This window comes from Saccopteryx bilineata, chromosome 7 (genome assembly GCF_036850765.1).
Source record: "Saccopteryx bilineata isolate mSacBil1 chromosome 7, mSacBil1_pri_phased_curated, whole genome shotgun sequence".
Lineage (NCBI taxonomy): Eukaryota > Metazoa > Chordata > Mammalia > Chiroptera > Emballonuridae > Saccopteryx > Saccopteryx bilineata.
In genome coordinates, this window is record NC_089496.1 from 80,601,265 (window position 1) to 80,606,539 (window position 5,275).

At 42.7% G+C, this 5,275-nt stretch overlaps 1 non-coding gene across 1 annotated transcript; it reads left to right on the forward strand.

The window, feature by feature from the left end:
- The first annotated feature begins 879 nt into the window (after positions 1-879).
- TRNAV-GAC (transfer RNA valine (anticodon GAC)) lies at positions 880-955 on the forward strand. Its single transcript has one exon. It is a non-coding gene; the product is annotated as a tRNA-Val (tRNA).
- The last annotated feature ends 4,320 nt before the right edge of the window (positions 956-5,275 follow it).

The following is a 5,275-nucleotide window of genomic DNA, read 5'->3' on the forward strand; positions in this document are numbered from 1 at the left end:
TGACTTTTAGCCATCTTGTGGGCTAAATAAGCTCAATAATGTTAACATCTTTTTTTTTTTTTTGTATTTTTCTGAAGCTGGAAACGGGGAGAGACAGACTCCCGCATGCGCCCGACCGGGATCCACCCGGCACGCCCACCAGGGGCGACGCTCTGCCCACCAGGGGGCGATGCTCTGCCCCTCCAGGGCTTCGCTCTGCCGCGACCAGAGCCACTCTAGCGCCTGGGGCAGAGGCCAAGGAGCCATCCCCAGAGCCCAGGCCATCTTTGCTCCAATGGAGCCTTGGCTGCGGGAGGGGAAGAGAGAGACAGAGAGGAAGGAGGGGGTGGGGGTAGAGAAACAAATGGGCACTTCTCCTATGTGCCCTGGCCGGGAATCGAAATGTTAACATCTTATAGGTGAGGTATGTGTTAATATGCTTTGTAAAGATCCTCTCCTTTGAAACCGCTGAGAGGCGCCGAAGCGGTGGGTTTATAGTCAAGATCAGAGACCAAGTCTACCTTTTTGGCATTAAACCTTTTCATTTTCTGCATGTGATGTTTGATAAGTGAATTAGCTAGAGATTTCTAGGCCGAATGGGTATTCGTCTGTCCTATATAAACATTGGCGAAGTATCTCTCTGGGCTTTAGGCTTTCCAGGACTTAAATTGTCCATGAAATAATTGTTTTGCTCATTACATTTGCTAAGAAGAAAGCAAGGTGGATCAGTTGATGACTATAACTTGAGGTGGGGGTGGGAGTAGAGCTCCTTTTGAGTTATGTCCTCCCCAAATTAATGGATAATAAAATTACAAAAAATAGAAAGAAAAAAGAAGAAAAGAAAAAAAATCATATACAATTATTAAATGCTTACATTATTTAAGAAGTATAAGTCCCTTGGCCCTGGCCCGTTGGCTCAGCGGTAGAGCGTCGGCCTGACGTGCGGGGGACCCGGGTTCGAATCCCGGCCAGGGCACATAGGAGAAGAGCCCATTTGCTTCTCCTCCCCCTCCTCCTTCCTCTCTGTCTCTTCCCCTCCTGCAGCCAAGGCTCCATTGGAGCAAAGATGGCCCGGGCGCTGGGAATGGCTCTTTGGTCTCTGCCCCAGGCGCTTGAGTGGCTCTGGTCGCAGCAGAGCGACGCCCCGGAGGGGCAGAGCATCGCCCCCTGGTGGGCGTGCCGGGTGGATCCCGGTCGGGCGCATGTGGGAGTCTGTCTCTCCCCGTTTCCAGCTTCAGAAAAATACACACACACACACACACACACACATACACACACAAAAAGAAGTACAAGTCCCAAAGTTGTGGACCCCCCAAAAATCAAATGCTTGTTGTTCCTGGGAAGTAACATGTATCCTCAAAAATCCAATGGCTCTGGAAACTTGTTTCTGTGTTGATACTCAGAGAGATGCCTAAAATATCTGTGATCCACACAGTTGGGGCCATGGTTCTGTGCAGACTCTGCCTCTGAAAATGATTTATAATGACTTTCTTTTTGGTTTTTGGCTTTCAAAACAAAGATGCTTCTATTAGATTTGACCCATCGAGGAAAAAGCGAGATGGTCAATACCCTAGACAGCCTCTTTCCAGTGTCCAGCCCAGACATTCTGTCTTGGGGAGTAGACCATCATAGCTCTTTCTCTGTAAGTTGCTGCTTAGAAGCCAGAGACCAAAAAAACCAATATTTATGTTCTCATCAAAGTTAATATTAAGGATTAAGTACCAATTCCTTGTGCAAGCCATACTATCTGAAAGGTGGGCTCTGGACTTCAAGCAAGTTCCATTTTCTTTCCTATCTGTAGTCTTGGTGCATATGTATTAAAAAAGACAGAAAATCAGGTTTGGGTCGATGCAAAGAAATGCTATGTATACATAGATATAGGTACAAATGTAGGGGTGATTAGAAGAGCCGACTCATTAAACGGGATTTGCTCTCTTCCAACTGGACAAGCACAGGAGTTGGTTTTTAAAAAAGTATTAACTTATTTTTTTTTCCCTTCAAGCTTAGCCAGAGACCTCATGGAGGTCTAAATCCAAGCCAAGCTTGATCTGTTTTAATTCAACCACTGTTGATTTATGGCTTAGCAAAAAATGTCTGAGAATTTTTTTAGGCTAAAAAAATTATTTTTTACCCTAACTTGACTCTCTCACATCTCAAACACAGCTGAAGGGATATTTCTCAGACTTTTAAAAGACAAAGCCATCTTTGGAATAGAAGGGAGCTCTGGAAACTTCAAATCCCAGTGAGAAATCCTGTGATCGTTTATATACAAGTGAAAACAAATATATTGAAAAGCCAATGACATTTTAAATATGTTCACTTGATTCCTCTTGAATAGAGACTAGAGTAGAATCAACCCAAGGCCAAAGGGGAGGAGGTATGGGGTGGGTTGGGGGCATTCTCAGAATTTGCACTAAAAAAAGACATAATAGTCCTCTGTTTTCTTGCTTTTATTCCCCGTTTTCCTCTTCTTACCACCTCCCAATTTGAAAAACAAAACAAAAAATTACCCCTAAACCAAAAATATTCCTCTCATTGTCTACAAGAAAACAATCATGGTAAGCCTGACTGGTGGTGGTACAGTGGATAGAGTACTGACCTGGGATGCTGAGCTCCTAGGTTTGAAATCCTGAGGCTTAAGTGTGGGCTTATCTGGCTTGAATGCAGGCTCAGCAGCTTCAGCTAGAGTGTGGGGTCGCCCGGTTAAGCATGGAATCATTGACATGATCCCATGGTCGCTGACTTAAGCCCAAAAGTCATTGGCTTGAAGCCCAAGGTCGCTGGCTTGAGCAAGGGGGTTACTGGCTCGGTTGGAGCCCATGGTCAAGGCACATATGAGAATCAATGAATGATCGACTAAAATGCCGCAATTACAAATTGATGCTCTTCATCTCTCTCCCTTCACAAAAAAAGAATCATGGTGAGTTTTCTTTTCTACCTGGCTCTGGAATGCATGTCATTTCGCAATTTGAGCAGGAATTGGAGTAATAAGCAATTACCAACCACGAGAAGATATCCAACACCAAGTCTTTCATCCATTCCAGCTCTAACATTTTATGGGTCTAACCCAGTTTGCAGGGAGCAATTTTTTCTCTGCCCTCCTGTAGCATTCTGCCTGGGTGACATCACTGAAGCATTCATTAGGTGTGGGTGTATAGTTTGCACTCTTTTCCTGTGTGAGCGTCCATCTTTTGGATAAGATTTAAGCTCATTGAGGGCAAGAAGTGATCATATATATATATTTTTATTTATCTTATTTTCCACAGCTGTGACCTCTTACTTCCTTTCCAAACCTTCACACATTAGCCCAGTGACTGTCGGAGTCTTTGGTCTCCAAACAGCACACAGGAAGGATGGAGGTAAAGATATCTTTCTTCCTAATGTTGAGGAAGCACCAACTACACAATTCCCGATCATTGCATTGCTTTCTTCTTCCTGAGGAATCTTGGAAAAGCAGGGGTCTTTTCTGCTGTCATGTGTTTGTACACTGCGTATTTCTCTACTAAGTGCATCTCTTCATGAAAACTTACCGCTTATACAACAGCTCTGCTCATGAACAGTAATACGCTTCTTCTTTTTTTAAAAAATTATTTATTTATTTATTCATTTTTAGAGAGGACAGAGAGAGGGAGAGAGAGAGAAGGGGGGGAGGAGCAGGAAGCATCAACTCCCATATGTGCCTTGACCAGGCAAGCCCAGGGTTTCGAACCGGCGACCTCAGCATTTCCAGGTCGACGTTTTATCCACTGCGCCACCACAGGTCAGGCCAGTAATACGCTTTGACTACCTAGATTGCTTTGACCCAGACCTAGAATTACTGATTTTACTTTTATAAGTTTATTTATTTATTTATTTATTTATTTATTTATTTATTTATTTTACAGAGACAGAGAGTGAGTCAGAGAGAGGGATAGACAGGGACAGACAGACAGGAACGGAGAGAGATGAGAAGCATCAATCATCAGTTTCTCGTTGCGCGTTGCGACTTCTTAGTTGTTCATTGATTGCTTTCTCACATGTGCCTTGACCGTGGGCCTTCAGCAGACCGAGTAAACCCCTGCTGGAGCCAGCGACCTTGGGTCCAAGCTGGTGAGCTCTTTGCTCAAGCCAGATGAGCCGGCGCTCAAGCTGGCGACCTCGAGGTCTCGAACCTGGGTCCTTCCGCATCCCAGTCCGACGCTCTACTGATTTTACTTTTAATGCTTTAAATTCCTTTCAAGGTTTTCATTTTCTAATTTCATGACTGCAATGAACTCCTCAGAGACCAAGGCCACATCTGTGCTGTGCATTAGCTTTCTTGCCTCAGACATTATCCTGGTTGCATATCAGGTAATGGTCTGATGAGCAAGAAATACATCTGATCATGAAAACAAACAAAATAATGGAGTAGACTCGTGTTTATGTACAAAAACATCTGATCTTTGGCATATACTCTTTTTGCCTATACATGATACCAGTCTATAAGTGAACTTGTAAGAATAAAATAGCAGACATTTATTTATGATTTATATTGTTCTGTATACTGTGCAAAGTACTTCATAGGTATTATCTCATTTAACCTTCACAACAATTCTGGGTGTTGTTACTATTTACAATTAGGTGCAATTGCTGTTGAACCTGTACCTCCAATATTCAGTATAATTCATCTGGCCTTTGCATGAATTTATGATGTTTTTGTGTGTGTTTACCTTGTACTATGTAAAAATTTTATAGTGTTCATTATAAATCTCATCTGTGTTTGTTATGTTAGTTTCTGTAAGAAAAATGTTTCCAAGACCAGTTGCTTAAAAACCAAAAACATTTCCTTCAAAACTCCAGGAGGCAGGTTTCAGGTTGAGTGGTGTTCATACTCCACACGATCATTCATGGACTTCAGTTCCTTCTGTATTTTTCTCCATTAGCTCTCAGGTATGGCTTAGTATTAAGGCATCAGACCAGAAGTGGCATATTAACATTTCTATTTACTTTGGAGAAAACTTAGTTGCATAGCCTCACCTGACTTCAAAGGAGGCTGAGGAATGTATCTGCTCGGCAACCAGGTAACTAGCTATAGTTCTCACTGTGAAAGAAAGGATGAATGAAATTCAGTGAGTAGCTTACTATGTCCATCACAGTGTTCAATAAATTTGTAAACAATTGGAGAGCTAGGCTGATGTGTTATTCACATTTGTCTCTATCATGGGGTTAGACATCTGCCACAGAAATAACAAATAATTGACTACTCTGGTGCTTATGGCAGACATTACTAATCAATCATAGCAATCTTTCTTGCAGGACCTGGTTAAGCTCTCAGAAT